General features: G+C 52.7%; 1 protein-coding gene and 1 long non-coding RNA gene across 3 annotated transcripts in view; one reads left to right on the top strand and one right to left on the bottom strand.

The window, feature by feature from the left end:
* The window catches only part of LOC147600436 (uncharacterized), a 759986-nt gene that overhangs the window by 686699 nt on the left and 56474 nt on the right, over positions 1–16813 (bottom strand). The gene's annotated exons all lie outside the window — the stretch shown is intronic.
* The window catches only part of DAAM1 (dishevelled associated activator of morphogenesis 1), a 95760-nt gene continuing 85601 nt past the window's right edge, over positions 6655–16813 (top strand). For both annotated transcript variants that reach the window (XM_086748305.1, XM_086748306.1), the window contains exon 1: positions 6655–6732. The gene's annotated coding sequence lies outside the window, so the exon portion shown is untranslated. The remainder of the gene's footprint in view (positions 6733–16813) is intronic.

Here is a 16813-nt window from a genome sequence, read left to right on the forward strand (position 1 = left end):
GGCCAGGCCACTTCCACCTCCCCATTTGCACTTCCTGCAAAGCCTTAATCTGAGGTTTTAAGTGGAATTTAAGTGACGCCCTGGCTTTTTGCTGGCCCGTCTGCAAAGACAATAAATTCAACCCTCTGCTAGATATGAACAAATAAAAGCAGCTCTCCCTGTAGGCTGTGTACGCACGCATCCCTGTTAATCCTTCTCTGACAGCCCAAGCAACAGCTGGCGTAAATCTGCAGCGGTCTCTGGGCTTGAGAGAGAGGCACTGAGATACACCCTCTCCCAGCCCTTCTCTCCTCTTCCTCCTGCTTCACATCTTCCCTGGCTGCTACCCCTCACCTTACCTCTTTCCCTGCTCTCAGGAGATAAATAACCCTGGGTGTGAGGACAGGGCACTGAACTTTCCTCTGTTGCAAATTTGCTCTGTCTGCTTTGAAACTGGAGGGGGGTTCTCTGGTACCTTTGATAGCAATTCAGTGCAAGAAAAGTCGTCTCCAGCAAGAGGGGGGAGAAAAAAGACGTGGGCAAAGTTACAGATCCCTAATCAGGAATGGCTTGTTTCTAGTAGGGTTGAGGAGTCTAGGGGGGAAGAGATAGTGCCCTCAGCCCACCCTGAGCAGTACATTTCCCCCCAGACCCAGCAACTGATGCTGGCAGAAGGCTGCAAATGAAGACTGGCACCAGCAGCAGGATCTGGGAAGGAGGATTCACCCTGGGCTTCATGAGCTGTCAGGAGCTGCATGGCAGGAGCCTGCCGAAGACAGGCCAGGCACAAGCAAGGTGATCCAAACCAGGGCACGGCCGCACACGCAGCATCTCGCGGGAGACAGCCGGGAGGATGGATGGCAAGGGAAGCACGAGGTGCTTCTGGCAGCTGCAGAAATCATACGAGAGGGGAGGAAGGCAACCACAGGAGCCGCAGAGACGTACAGGGTGAAAGACCCTGGCCAAGGCACTGAGATGATTAATGGCTTCCTACACCCCCAGAACGCCTGTGAGTGCTTTATATCTCATTGCCACTCGTCCAAGTCATCCATTCCTGTCGCAGTTTAGCCACGCTCGGGACCAAGCTACGCAGTCTTTTGCTCACTCCCCTCGCCCTCCAAGGGAACAGGGGAGAGATGATATAAGAAAAAAGGCTTGAGGCTTGAGATAAGGACAGGGAGAGAGCCTTAAAGTTACCATTACGGGCAAAACAGACTCGACTTGGGGAAAACTATTTGTTTATTATTAAAACCAAAGTAGGATAATGAGAACGAGAACAAAGTAAGTTCCCTCCACTCCTCCATCTTCCTGGGCTTAACTTAATTTCTATTATCTCTACCTCCTTCCCCCACCCAGAGTGGCACAGGGGGAAGAGGGAATGGGGATTACGGTCAGTCCATCACACATTGTTTCACGCCGCTGCTTCACCGTCGGGGGAAGAACTCCTCACATTCCTCCCCTGTTTCTGCGTGGGTCCCTCCCACGGGCTGCAGTCCTTTGTGAACCTGCTCCGGCGTGGGTCATCTCTTCCACGGGGTGCAGTCCCTCCAGAATGGCTGCCCTATCATGGGCCCTCCATGGGCCACAGCCTCCTTCAGGCATCCGTGTGCCCCAGCGTGGGGTCCTCCATGGGCTGCAGGTGGATCTCTGCTCCTCCGTGGACCTCCATGGGCTGCAGGGGGACAACCTGCTCCACCATGGTCTTCACCACAGGCTGCAGGGGAATCTTGGCCAGGAGCAGCATTACTGCTCCTCCTCCTTCTCCACTGACCTTGGCGTCTGCAGCCGTTCCTCTCACAAGAAAAATTCTTCACAACCAGCAGGCAGATTCTCTCAGGTTCTTTTCACATCTCACTCACATCTCATCTCCTCTCCACTTCTTGCAGCCAGGCCAGTCTGAGTCAGGCCCAGTCGGCTGCCCGGCGGGAGGCCAGAGGGTGAGGGCAAGAAGTCTCACAATATGCTCTCTGATTATTTCTTACATTTTACCTTTCTCTGAACATGTTGAAGAAGAAGTCAGTTGCTTGGGCTAAATATCCCCACCTCCACCAAGGTACAACTCTGTTGCACGCCATAAAGCATTTATGTGCATGTGATCAAATGCCATTGAAGCGAACGGGAATTTGCTTACAAGCAAATTACAAATTCCTTACAAGCTTAAGGTCTTTGCAGAATCAGGGCCTAAGTCCACTGAGTCTCTGCTAACACTCCCAGTCAACACAGGCACGGCTGCGTCCTGCCTTGGGAATGCATTTATTTTCTCTTTTGAGGCTATGAAACACTACGCTGAAGCTTCACCTCCCCCTGCCAGCTGCCGGGAGCTGATGTGAATCCTGGGGTGAGATTGGGCTCGGCGCAGCTAGAGATAATGCTGGCTTAGGGTGCGGTTTGTTTTTAAGCAGAACCTCCCAGCTCAGATGCAGAGCCGCAAACGGTCCTCCACATACTCTAAAAGCCTCGTATCAAAGAAAGAGCAAAACGTGTAACACGGTCTCCTACCCTTGAGCTAAAACCAGCCCTGAATGCAGTCAATGGAAATCTTCCCGTAAGCTCCAGTGGAGCAGGGTGGTGGTAGCAGCTCAGAGTGTGGCTTTGTTCGTTGGCATGAGTCTTCAGGTTAGACCAAAACAACAATTAATAAAAACTACAGCCCATTTTTCTGCTGAGCAGATCATCTGTGCCACATGAAAGACTACAACCTCAGGAAGAAAGGGTTTTTTTTTTTCCCAAAATCAATTTTATTTCATTTTGGTAAGGGGATGGGTTCCATATTCCATTACTCTGAATGGAATCAAGAGTGTCCTTTTAAGTCCTTTTAAGTTTCACTGCAGCGGATACATAAAAATTCTCCCCCAGGGATAAGACAGCATTGATCTCGCAAAAATTTTGCTCAGAGAACATTTATGGGGTCTAGTGAGCAGCTAATGATGAACAATACCAAGTATATTCTTACAGATTTAGTGCAAGAAACCCATTTTCTTTCCCTCAGCTCAGAGAAAGTTCTGGTTTAGTTGTGCATCTAGTGAACAAACCCTATCAAAACCCTCCTGTTACAAGGCATTACAGGGATTATTCTCCAGGCAGGCTTGGTGCCCACATCCTCCCCTTCTCAGGACTGGATGCTCATCTGCCTTGCAGGATGACTATTGCATGCGTCCTGCTTAGTTAGAGAGGCTCTGGGCAGCTGGTTATTGGGCTTTTCTGTCTGAATATCGGAGCTTAATTTAATAGGCGACTGTTGAAAAAATAAGCAGGAAAGCAACACAATGGGACTTGATAAGCAGCCTCCAAACAAGCTCCGAGGAGGCAATTACAAGAAAACGGCTGAGCCGTTTCGATGAGGAAGATGTACTTCCAGATGCCAACCGTATGCAGCTGCTTGCCCGGGCTGGGAGCCTCTAGATGAAACCATCACTACATGGTTAATGAATGTCCTTGAGGAAAGGAGTGGGAAGGGGAGTCCTGGGAGGACATTTTGTGGAGGAAAAAAGATGAATGCAAGAGAGCAAGAAAAGCTGTGCTGAGTCAGACACGGGGACCATCCCGCCCGGCATCATCTCTCTCCCATAGCCAACGGTGCGTGATAAGCTAAGGGTGTTAGAAGTGTACAGGGATATTTTCCTGTAAATTTGCTAAGCCTGCAGCAGGCTGCAGCTCCAGGACTTCCTGAGCCCGAGGCTTGTATAGAAATATTGTACTGAATAGTCCTAGCCTAGCCAGTTACCTAAGTGAAAAGTACTCCTTATCTTTGATCATTATTTCTTTGGTGAGAACAGAGACCAGAACTGCTCACAGTATTCAAAAGGAGAGCAAACCAGGAATTTGTACAGTAGTTTTTCCTCTTTCCTCATTAACTCCTACCCATCTATTTGCTTTCTTGACTATTGGTCAGCAGTGAGTTGATGCTTCCACTGAATTTCCTGTTATAAGCCCAGGATCCTATTCCTGCGAGGGAACGGTCAGTTCAGAGCCCATCACTGGGTACACAACGTTAGGAGTGCTTCCTCTGAGGTTCATCTCATTTATCTCCACTGAATTTCATCTGTCGTTTTATCACTGAGTGTTCTGAGGTCCTTCTGCGGTTTGCTGCTGTCGGCCTTTCCGAGTAGCTCGGTGTCACTAGCAACCATTGCCACCTCCCCACCTGCTCCCACTTCCACATCATTGATGAAGATGCTGAGCAGCACAGACCTCTGCACAGATCTTCACCAAACTCCCCTGGGAGTCTACTTCAGAAACTGACCATCCCTGCCTGCCCTTTGTGGTTTCTGTCTTTAAACCACTTAAATTTTCATGGCTCCTTACTTTCCTCAAGAGACTTTGATGAAGGATTTTGTCAGAGCCTCTGGGAAATCCACACCTGTTATATCCATTAGATCTCCGTTGTGCACCAAATCTTTGGCTCCATCCAAGGACTGCGGTAGATTTTGTGAGTTATAATTTCTCTCGCCAAAAGCTGTGCTGGCTCTTCCCCAGTACAGATTTGCTTATCCTCATGTCCCAACAATTTCACCATAGTTGAGTTTACTGCTCCAAATAACCTGCCTTTGGCACCTTTTATCCCAAAACCACCTCTGTGATTGTCACCTCCCGTTCCTCCAATGGCGAGGTAACGTTAAGAGGGCACGTGCACACTACGATGAGTACGTTGCTATTTGGACCTTGGGTCCCTGCAGTAGCCCTGTGCAAAAGCCATTTGGTTGTGGCCATTTGTAATTATTCCTTTTGCCAGTATGATCTGTGAGCCCTTTTTCTGGTACTTCAGCTTGAGATGCAGCCTCCGACGTGTCCCTCTGCAAAGAAAGGTCCCAGCATTGGGAACGTCCCGAGGCTCACCATGACCCAGATGGGACACCTAATGCATCACATCACATTAGAAGAGGAATTACGATTGTGCATCTCTCGCTGCGGGCTGACACGCACACAGGTACAGGTTCTGGGGTACCTCTGGCAGTTCACATCTCCTCGTGCTCCGGGGGAGTGGTCAGTCCTCGGCAAGACAAGCACGTGTATAGAAAGGCGTCGATGGTTTCAGAAGGGGTTATGTCAGTTTTCGGAGTATTGACTAGTTTCCAGGAAGGTGCAGAATGGATTCCCTGAGGAAAGATTAATTCTCAGGATGGCAGCTCAGGGGCTGGTTGTCGTTTGCCAAAGGCTGGGCTGTGAAGAGCGGGTTTAAAAAACTTAGAGGTGAAGTCAGCCCAAAACAGGGAATTGGGATGACTTTGAAATTCACAACTATTAAGGTGAAATAGTTTTTTTTCCCCTGGCAAGTCACACTGATCCTGCAGAGCTCATTGCTGGAGAAGACTAGAAGAGGTTAAGAAAAGGATTGGGCATGGTGAGACGACGGAGAAAATCCATGTCATGGAATTGTGGCTTTGTTGAGATGAAATATACCTTCTTGCCTTAAAAACACAAAAAAGTCCAGCTGATGTCTTAAGGATTTCTCTAAAGGCCATAACCGTTCCTGAGACTCTATTGCATTTTCTTCCAGGGGTAGTACAGGCCGCTTGTTTGGAACCTGGATTTTGGTATTAAGTGTGGGGGTTGGGACTGAAACCGTATAGGATGGGCTGCAACTCTGTGAATCTGTCCCTGGTTTTATTTTGCAGATCAAATCCTGTGACAGCGTTCAGAAGGGCAGGAAAAGCCAGTGTCAGGCCTGTAGGTGCTTAACCTGTCTAGCACTTGCGTGGACTCTACACATGCAAACATTTCTGTCTCTGCCTCGTACAGAAGGCCACCTCGGAGTCTGGATGGCCGCGTATAACCTGTCCCGGTTCTCACGTTACATTTTGTTCCATGCTTTGGCATCACCTCCCCTAAGGATGCTCTTTCTTTACTTTCCCATCGTTGGTTCTTCCTTTGTCTCCGTATGAATTTGTGCAGGCTCCATATGAAAAGCAATCCCTGTAAACCCCTTCCAGCCTTTCGGACCTTCCTATACGCTTGTTAGTGAGGAAAAAAAAAAATGTACAGGATATAAATAGCTTGACCTTTTATCCAGAAAAAAAAATGTTTACTTAAGCTAAAACGTTACACACTATTAATTTGATGTGGAGTTTTGATTTGCACCAAAGGCAATCACTGTTTCTGCACGGAGCCCACAGCCTTAGCTCATGCACCCCGGTTATTCGGGTGCCCGTGGAAATCCCGTGGAAATCCCACCGTGTATCAGGTTGCTGCTCTGATTTACGTGAAACGGGAACCCCCTGGAAAACCCATTTCTTAAACCCGAGCTGAGAAGCGGAGAATGTTGCAGCTTGGGAGAACTTTGTCAGGCAGCTGGGACGCTGACCCCGCGTGTCCGCGACCGCCCGCGTCGCCAGTGGGATGGAACTTTTTTATCTTCATCGGTGGGAGCTGGACCGCTCCCCGCCCTGCTCGCCGCCCCTCCGGCGGGAGATGCCCTGCGGCTCCCCCCGCAGCACAGGAAAAACCCGCACGGCCCCTCCCGCCGGCCCGATGCGGGGCCCCCCCCCCGCTCCTCCTCCTCCTCCTCCTCCTCCCGGGCACCGCCCCCGCCGTCCCAACGGCGCCGCCCGCCCCGCGCTACAGCTCCCGCCGGCGGTGGGCGGGGCCCATGACGTCAGCGCGCGGGGCGGGGCAGGGCCGGGCCGGGCCGTGCGGGGCGGGGCGCGGACGGGGCGGCCGCGGCCCATTGTGGGCAGGGGCCGGGCGGGCTCCGCTCCGCGCCGCGCAGCCCAGCGCCGCGCCGCGCCGGCAGGTACGGCGGTCCGCGCCCGCGGGGTGAGTCCGCCGCGCCCGGGTCGAGGCCCCGCCGTCGCTCCTCTCCTTTCGGCTGGGTGGGGGTTTTGGGGGTGGGTTTTTTTTTTGGGGGGAGGGGGGAAGGGGGTGTTGTCTTTCTCCCGTGCCGGCGGGATCGGGGCGGCGGGCTGGGGCTTCTCTAGGCGCGGGGACTGCCTTTCCCCCGCCGAGCCCACGCCCCACCCCACCTCGGGGCGCTGCGTGGGGTTGTCCCCTCCGGTGGGGAGCGGCGCCCCCCCCCGCCCCAACCCCCGCCCCCCTTCCCGACATCCCGGGTCTGCGGTCCCGTGGGGCCTGGCGTGGCCTGGGCGGGGTGGAGGGAGGAGGGGGCGCGGGGAGGGGAGCGGGACCCCCGCTTCACCGTGCCCGGGCGGTTCCCGGCCCCGTGGACGCCGGGCAGGGGGGGGCGCCCACCCGCGGGCGTGGGATGCGGGATGCTGCTGCGCTGCCTTCTCCATGGCAACGCCTCCGAGGGCTGCAGCGTCCCCGGCTCCTGCCGGCACGGCGGCTCCCACCCCTGCGGCAGCTCCCAAACCGGGCTCGGGCCCTGCTAGGGGTGGGATGTGACCCCCTCGTTTACCCACAGGACCCCGGGGATGGGGTTCCCCTGGCTGAACAAAGCCGGTTTTGGGGGGGTCCCTGCCCCGCCCCAGCAGGCCCAGCAGTTTGGAGCTGCTGAATGGTCTGTGTGCACCGAGCTGTGAGCGCCGGTGTAAAACACCTTGCTGCAGGCACGCTCTGGTCCAGCCCGATGCTGTGATGTGGGAGTGGGATTTCGGCCTGTCTCGGTATCGGGGTACGGCTGCGTCAGCGGTGGAGGATGAACGGGTTTGTGGCTCGGGCGCCAGCCAGAGAGCTGCCAGATGTGGAGGTCGGGTCTGTCGCTGGCTGCACCGGGCTGGAAATTCGGGGAGATTCAGATTAGGGGATCTGCACGAAGGAAGGACGATGCCCTTGCTGCATGCGAGCCTTGAGGGTTGGCACCCGCTGCCGTTGGCATGCGATGGCCGTGGTCAGATCCTGCCTGATCTTGACTCGCTTGGTACAGGCTCATCAGTATTAACAGTGGGGTTTCATCCTCGGGGTCCACACCGCGTGCGGACGGCCATGCTGCCTTGTGCGTCGGTGCCTGTGTGAAACAGGCTTTCTGCGTCTGAGTAATCAAGGTCAATTTAAGGCAAAAATGGGTGATAATTCTCCTCCTGATAAAAGGCACTTGGAATGATGGGACTGCATGCTGCCAAACGGGGGGCGAGGAGCTCCCCGTGTTAATCGGAGGCGGGTGGGAGATCGCGGGGTGCGGCCGAGCCCCCTTTGCCAGGTGCCGGGGCGAGGGGAGCCCGTGGGCACAGGCTGTCCTGGTGGATTCGGCCAGGCCCAAGCACTGCAGACACTCAGCACTGTACAACCAGCCAGCTTCTCCCGGCTGCACTGAGAGGGATGGCAGAACAAGGCTTTTTCATTTTTTTTCCCTCTCTAGAGGTCGATTTTGATACTGCATACAAAATTGATCGGTGGTGTGTGTTAAGGCCATCGTGGTGAGCCGCGATGCAACCCCGTTATCCTCCCTCTCTGAAAACAACGTATGGCAAAGCCGACGGCGTGCCCTACCTACCCCTCTTTCGGTCCCAGCAGGAGTAAATGGGTCCTGCAGCGTCCGGGCCTTTTTCTGTGGGTGCTGGGGTTCATTTCGGTGTGCGTTGTCCCCCGAGCCTGGTGGGTCAGGCGTCTGCCTTGCCATTCCTTGATTAATGAGTGACTTGCCTTGCTCTCCCCGTGGCCGTATGCCGGGACCTGCCCCTGCTCTGTCAGGAGCAGGAAGCAAAAGCCAAAGTCCACGATCTCTGACCGCCCGACGTGTGTGACACCGGGACAGCAGGAAGCACTGACAGTTCCTGGCTCCCGCCAGCTCTGTGGCTCTGCCGGTGGTGCCCCTGCCTCGGCCCCGGGGTTTTTGGGTCCAGCCAGCCAGGCGTACACGCCACTCTGCGTCCCGGCCTCCGCCCCAGGGAGGCAAACAGGATGGGTGAGGTGCAAAATCAGCGCCGAATCTGCTCCCCTGGGCTTGAAACGGAGTCAAACTGGTCTTGACCTGAGCTGGCTCCTTATCTGACCCTTTGTATGTGGGAGGGAGCAGGAAAGGGACTGCCATGGCTGGCCGGCTCCTTGGGTCCCAGACGAGCCCTCCTCGGGGATGAGTGATCTAACTGGGTCATGTTTACCTCCCTTTGCTTGTGTGCTTTGTTTTGGTTTCTTCCCCCTCTTCTCCCGCTCTGTCATTGTCACAGCTGAGGAACTCAGCCCAGGGGAGGCGCGGAGCTGTTGGGCGGCCGGGCTCCTCACAAATTTTATTTACCAGCCGGCCAGGAGCGTGGCTCCTCTGGCTCCATCCTCCTGCTTTGCAGTTTGCCTGCATCGACCGTCGGCGCTGGGTTACCGCCCAAAGGTCTTCGGCTGATGCGCTTACAGCCGCCCACCGCACGTGCGGGTAGCGAATGTACCTGCTGCGTTTTAACCTGAACGGGTTAAAAACTGGCTGGGGATGCTGACAGACGCACCGCTGAGAGCGGGTGGTCTTCTGCCCGTCCTCCTGCTGGGCAGATATGGGCTGAGCCGCTCCTACGCAGACACGTTTATCTCTGAAGTATTAATAAATGAAGCTTGCCTATTTATATGAGCCTTTTTAAGAGGCCGGCAGGCTTGCTCGGCACTGCAAGTATTCCGAGCTTTTTTTTCTCCCCGCATGTGCTCTAGCAGTCGATAAGCCAGGGCATCCAGCTGTCAGCTTCGGAGATTGCCAAAGCCTGCTCAACAAGATTTCTGCAGCCTTCGCTCACAAATGAGGATTTTGTTGGATGCTTTGGTTTCTGACTTGATGCTGGTAATTAAATATCTTAACTTGGCTTCGGAAGGCTGTCACTGTCGTGGAGTGGCTGGTGAGGCCATGTGAAGCAGGATGCGCTTGTTCTCTTGGAACTGAGTATGACCTAAGTACAGTTCTTCAGCCTCGGATTTTTTTTTTTTTTAAAGTACACTTTTTTGTATAAGTAAAACTCTTTTAAAGGGTGAAGAAAAATGTTGCGTTTTACTGCTGTGCTGTTAAGCTTGCATGGACCTGCTGGGACAGCTTTTTATTTGCAAGTCGTGGCAACCAAATACTGTAAAATTCAAATCATGTCCATGTTGATTTCCACCCCCCCATTTTAAGATAATCATATGTGTACTTTTCACTCCTGCACCACAACAAACATCAACACTGTGCTGAAAAGAAGAGGTGATCTCAACAAAGAGGTGTAAATTGGGGAAGAAGTACTGAATGTCTGATCCTGACTTCTATGTTGATGAATCTAGATGCTGAGCCGTATAGATATACTTACTCCATGTGCTTACCGCGGTAGAGGATGAGAGAAATAACTAGTAAAGGGTTGGAAATAAGTTAAATATGGCAGCAGAGGCTCTTCTGCATATTGCATTAGCCCCCTCACCCTTCATGACGTATTTTTAATTTTCTGTTTCATGCAAAAAACAGAGGGTCCTCAGCCTGTTACGAGATGCTGGGTGAGATGTGCTGTTTGCTTTTGATTCTCCTTTCTCCCCACTGCTTCTTCAACCTGAGCTGGGCTGGGAGAAAAGCTGTACAGCCCTCTCAGGAGGTCATTTGCGCTTGGTATCATCTGTCCTCGTAGTGTGTCATAATGTTTTGGAATACGTTGAAGACCTAGGACTTCTGGGGTAGCGTAGAAGATCGCAGCTCAGTGAGTCATAAAGCTTTCAGAGCTTTGTGGCCACTGAGAAGAAAACCAGAGGAGGCGGAGATGAGAGAAGCAGCCTGGCACACCATGAAGACGTGGTTAGTTGGCTGGAGAGTTTTGTGATCTGAACTGACAGTACTTTGTTTCGTGATTGGTGTGGCCTGAGCACCAGCCACCTGAATTATAGCAAATTAACGCATGAAGTTGTCTGAACATCTGGCCTGTGTTTTCCTCATGGTGAAGTTGGGTGGGGTCGTTCCCAAGGGCATCCCGTCCCACACTGCACCCAGATCTGGAGCAACCTCTATGTGCTCCACATGAGCCTCCCATCACCCTGTCCTGTTTGTGCACCTCCAGCCCTTTGAAGGAGTTTGTTGTGAATTTGCTAAATGGAAGAGGTTTGTGCTGCTTGGAGCACCTGGGCGAGGAGGTCACTACTGGCCTCTTTCTACATCAGCCAAATGAATGGCGTGACAGTCATAGAATCTTTAAGAATCTTTAAGGTTGGACGAGACCTTTGAGATCATCAAGTCCAACCATAAGTCGTTGATGAGTCAGAATTATCGTGACTCAATAAATTACTCAATATATTACTCCTCATGGACTGAGTTGCCTTGAGAATCTTTGTGTTCAAAACATTGCCGTGACTCACTGGAGGGGTAGTATTGGTGGACGGGCATGTTCTCACCCACCGCGGCACGCACCAGCCCGTCATCATGGCAGTGCTGATTGGTGCTAACGTGTCAAACCACCGGAGCAGGCTTGCTCTTCACGCCTCATCTCTTCCCAGAGGACATGCCAGTTGCTTCGCTGCTGTTTGGATTTGTCTTTTATGTCGTTTTGGAGCTCTCTCGCTGAACTCTTCTGGACTCGGCACTGAGGAAGTACAGCAGCACGTCCGCAGTGCGGTTAGTAAGAGGTGGTGTGTTGCTGGTTGGAGGCGTCCTCATCTTTCTCAACCCAGGGCGCCGAGCTCCCCGGTGCTTGCAGGGCCTGGCGGATGATTGAAGGGTTATTCGCCTTGCCAGACAAGTGGATTCATGTTTCGCCTTCTGCATTCCTCTGGGTGAGCATTGCATAGCGACACGCTTTCAGCTACATGCTGCTTACCTGAATCATGTCTTCCCTGTGCACGCAGCTTCGCCGCCTGGAATTCGGGGCTGTCCCTCTCCAGGCTGCTCCATCAACGTGTGAGTGTTTTTACAAGAGGGCGGATGAAATAACGTGTGAAGGAGCAGCAGAAGTGTCCAGCTCTAGCTTCAATGGTGAAGGCAGCTGCTGCTGCTTTTGCCACCCCTCCTGAAGGGATGGTTTTCTGAAGCTGAACCCAGTGACCCGATTCCCAACCTTTGGATTTGGGCCGTTGCCAGGAGTTTTGCACTGAGGCTCCTCGTCCCTTCTTGCATGGGAAGAAAGCAGCTGTGCCAAAACTCAGAGCAACCTGGCAGCAGCCAGACACCAGTGAGATAAAGAGGGGGGAAAGACCCAATTAATTCACCTGACCTGTGCCCATCTGCAGGAGAGCAGAGGAGAACGCAGTGGGATCTCCAGGTGTTCATTCCTCCCTGCTGCTCCTCTTTCACGTGGGGCTTTCATACCTGTCTCCCTGTGAGATGGGCTGGGCTGCTGGCAGATCCTGCCCCGGAGCGCTATGGCAGGAGGAAGGCAATTCAAAATTGTGCCATTCAGAGGCTGACTTGGCGGGATTTTGCATGAAACGCCAACAGCTGGGCTCTGTACCAAAATGCAAAACTTAGCTAACGGAGGTTGGCAGCGTTTGGGGAAGGCTCTGCGAGGCGTTGGTTCCTTCAGTGCTTCGCAGGAGTGAGGATCAGCATGCCTTCCCGATGGAGGTCCTCCTAACCAGCTGGGCATCCTCAGAGATTTTAGGGTTGAGCATTTGAGGGTAGACTGTCAAAAGTGGACAGGAACAAAACCACCTGGACCCCAAGGCTGCAGGGCAGGGGAGCTGGAGCTGTGCTCTGCAGCCAGGAGCCAGCTTTACACCCCTTGGGCTGGGAGGAAAGGATGGTACCTGTCCTAAAAATCACGGAGAACTGGAGTGTGAGAATGGGGGATGCAGAGGAGCATTGTTCTGATGTGGGACCTGCAGTCGCTCAGATCTGGGGTGTAAGAGGGAGAGCGCGGTGGATCAGGGTGGTGGAAAGAGCCATGGTGTTTGCTGCTGCTCAGGTGATGTCCTAGCAGATCCGTGTCTGTTACGGACAACCTCTGCTAGGAGCAGATCTTGCTCTGAGCTCCAGCAGGGAGGAGGAGGAGGATGGAAGAACAGTTGGGAGGCTGCTTCCCCCACCCCAAACAAGCAAGATGAATTGCGTGCCGCGGCACGGCTGTGGGAGCAGCACAGCCAGGATGTTTTTCTGGCTCAGATGCATTGCATGACATTTAGCTTAGGCTGCGGTGGGTCTGCCCCGCTGCTGCTCCTGAGTGTTTCTTTCATGCAGACCTTTCTGAGGCAGCTCTCTGGAGCCGCGTGTCCACCTAGTCATGAGAATTTTTTTTTTTTTTTTCTTTTCTGGATGCCCGTTCCTTGCTTGGCCTCAGCATCTTCTAAGCAAACAGTGCTTAGAGGAGCCGTGAACTCTTGCGTGCCGGTCTGGAGAGTCTGCGGTAGCTGAAGGTCCGGTGCAGCTGTTTCCTTCAAGGATGCTTGTGTGGATGTAATCGACTGTAAATCTGTTTGTGTAAAGCTTTCTCTCCCCTGGTTGCCAAACACCCTTCGCGCTCCCATTCCTTCATGCTGCTGCTACTGGAAACAGCAGCACCTTCTCGCTGGAGCTGAGGACAGGGCAGATGCTGCTGGGAAGGTGGATACCCTCACCGTGCCCATCTTTCACTGAAATCACATGCAGAGGACGCTTCATTTGCTGAGGTTTCCTTCCCTCTGCCCCCAAAGCACTAGGAGTGTCTTGGCTGCGGCTGTGTGCCCGGTACAGGGAAGAGAAGCTGCTCTCTGCCTTAATACCAGGTTAAGCCTTTCGGATGCATGGTGATTTTCAGCTGCCCTGTTTTGCTTGGCCCCGTTCTCCTTGCATATCCCGTGCATGACTTTTGGCTGCCGCTCCTCTGCCAAGGGACGCTTGCCCAGCTTGCTTGCGGACACCCTGGTGTTGGACCTCCTCCAGCTGCAAAGGAGAAGAGCAGCCCCGTGGCGAAGCCGCCTTGGGTTTTCTTCTTCCATCAAGTCCTGCGGTCAAGCACGGGGCTTCTCCCATCCCATTCCCTGTTTCTCAAGCCTCTGCGTGTGGGAGTCGGCAGGGTTGAGGCTGTCGGGAGCCTGGGTGTTGCTTGGTGGTGCCGGGTGAGCGTCAGGCAGGAGAAAAGCTGAACTTGCAAATCTGTTCCTGGGTGCTCCGGTAAGTCACGCCGAGGACTGTTTGAGCTGTGCTAATCCCCAGTGCCTCCAAAGCAACCTTGTTTACAAGAGCTAGTGCTTCAAGTGGGTATCCTGACAGATATTTTCCATTTGCTTACCAAAGCTCTCCGGGTCCGAGGAGTTGATTTTGAGACCTCAGCCCACGTTCCACCTCCTCCCTCCGGCGTTTCCGAGGTGTCCTGCAAAAAGGCTGGAGAATCTCTGGGGACAACTCAAATCCATTTATAAACTGCAGCTCCTTTTATCTTCTGTGGAGAGTGCTGCCTGGCAAATCGCATGGGAAATAGCTGGTGGCTCTGGAGCCACGAGAAATCTCTACCCGTCACACGGAGCAAAAACACGTCAAGGAAAATTTTTGGAGCGTACTAAATATTGTAATCCCTACAGTCAGTTTGCTTTTGAGTGTGGAGCTGGAAATGAGTCTTTATGCTCAGCGTTGTCTCACGTTTACTTTTGTATTAAATGCTGCTCTTCCACTCGCAGAGTTCAGCAGCATTTGCCATTTTTTAAGTGATGCCGCGGTGGTCATAGTTGTGTTCAAACTGCAGTGATGTGCTGTGATTTGGGTTACACCGTCATGAAATTGTGCCGTTCCCTTAGTTGGCATGCCAGGACTTTCCTTACCTCCATACAATACCGTATCTCCCTGGCTTTTCAAGCCATCCTGTAGCGTGACAGCTTTCAGCATGAGAAAAAGAGAGTAAAGAGGGGCTTTAGCTTGAAAATACTCAGTGGATGGATTTGCAAAGGATCGCTTGTAGTTGCATCAGAGGAATCTCTCTTGGCTTTGCACTGAGGATGAGGCTGAACTAGGTGAGAGACGTGAGACAGTGGTGATGATGTCCCACAGCTGTAGCTCGCTTGCCTCCTGTCCACATTTTCTTCCCTTTGCCTCATGTTTTGGACTACGCCTTTCGTTTTGGTTGGAGTCAGGGGTGAGACTGTCTCTTTGGGGTCTGGCATCCCTGGTATGCCGTGGAGTGTTGGAGCAATTAAGGAGGGACCCATCTCTGGGGATCCGAAGAGTCGAGTTCCAGCTACAGCTGTGGGCTGTTACAATGCGTTCTGAGATGCATGTTCTTGCTCTGGGAAATTGATTCTTTAGGCAACGTGGGGAGGGGGAGTGAAAAATGGGTGCTCATTCTTCCAGGGTGGGGAAAAAGCCAAACAAAACACATCCAACAGTCACCTTGTCAGTGAACGTCATGGGGATGTCAGTACCCAGCCTCTTGTCTGTGTTCAGTGCTGCTAATTATGACTTCTCTTGCTGTTGAAAATAAAAGTTTGAATCCGTTCACTCTGGGGTTCCCATGGCAGCTTTTTGGGACTGCACCAGCCCCATGTCTCCATGCCTGGCAGCCCTTGTCCAAGGCCAGGACCGGGCTGCCCTTTGCTTACACCAGGCCTTGGATTTGTGAGCATCCATGGTGGTTGAGGAAGATCTTGGAAAAACACCTCTCCAGCTCTCTGCCCTGTAGCAAACCCGCCTGCAGCAAAAGGCTCTTGCAAAGATGCTCTGTAGCTTGAGAGATGTTGCTGTAAAGGTCCAAAACACATGACCGCTGTCCTTTCCGCTGCTGGCCTTGCTTTCGGCTCCAGCCCGTCGAAGGATCCGCAGCTCCACTCTCCCTTGGGTGCAGCACTTCCCGCTGAGCAGAATTGGCTCAGGTTCGGGAAAATAAACAGACCTCCAACACCGCCTATGCCAGAGGGGGGAGTCCTGGGCTGTTACACAAGGGAGTAAGGAAAAACGAACAACCCAATGGCCCTTTCATCTCCTCCCTACCTGTGCCCCTGCTGCAGCTGGCTCTGCAGCCCTGGAATTGCGTTGCCATCTAATTTGTGATACGCTGCGTTTGGAGGACAGCTTTATATTCTTGTTTCTAAATTCTTGTGTAACTCCAGGAGGGGAAATTGTCACTAAACTTTCCATTTTGCGCATGGTTTTGTTTCTGTTTGGAGTTCCGCGTTGTGAAAGCTTGCGGGATGCTGCTGCTGGGGATGTGGTGTTGGTGAGCCCATGCCGCACATCTGGGCGGAGGAGCAGGGTGGTCCCTTACCTGAGCTCATGGGATGCTCGGTGCTTTCCCAGCGCAGGCTCCACGTCACGCAGCGCCCAGCGCAGATGGATGTTAACAACTTGCTAGTGCTGGTCTAACCTCAAGCCTATTAAAAGCCCGCAGGACCAAGTCTTCCCCTTCCTCCTCCTGCTTCCTCCCCCTCCCTTGCTTTTCAACACCAGGTTGTTGAATAAATCAACTAGGATGTGATCACACAGGAAACTCGCTTGTTGGTTTTTGGTTTTTTTTTTCAGCTGAGTTAGGAAGTGAATTCAGCTCTCCAGGGTTTCAGTCCTGTGCTTTTGAATCACAAGGTTCTCCGTCCTTTCTACTCCGTCGCTTGTGACATGACGTCTCCTCGGGTGCATAAGCTTTTCCTCTGCTTCTGCCTGCCCACAGAAACAATAGCTGCTGGAAATGCTCTTCAAGAACCTGAAATGGGTGGGGATTGCCTGTGGAAAATGGAGATTTGGTCTACATTAGGTCTTTTTGTTGTTATTTTGTTTACCACTTGGTTATCCTTTTCCTTCAAGGAGAAGCAAAGCCCTTGTTTTTGCAGAATTCATCACTGCTGATGCGTTACTCGCTGGGAGTAACATGTTCAGGATACTGCATTCCTTTGTGCATCTTTTCTTTATTTTCTTTTTCTTTGTCGGTGGGAGCTTAGGGAGTATAATGGGCAGATTAGCAACTGTATTTGTGGAGTAACCCATCTTTGTGCAGGTCTGGCTAGAAACCAATTAAGCTTGTCTTGATCTCTAAATGAGATTTTTGTCGAACGCCGTACCCAACTGCCTTTTGCGTCCATTAATAGCAGAGTGGGATGAAAATAGCTGAAAATGTAAAGATCGTGT

The sequence above is a fragment of the Chlamydotis macqueenii genome, chromosome 5, assembly GCF_036417535.1.
Source record: "Chlamydotis macqueenii isolate bChlMac1 chromosome 5, bChlMac1.mat, whole genome shotgun sequence".
Lineage (NCBI taxonomy): Eukaryota > Metazoa > Chordata > Aves > Otidiformes > Otididae > Chlamydotis > Chlamydotis macqueenii.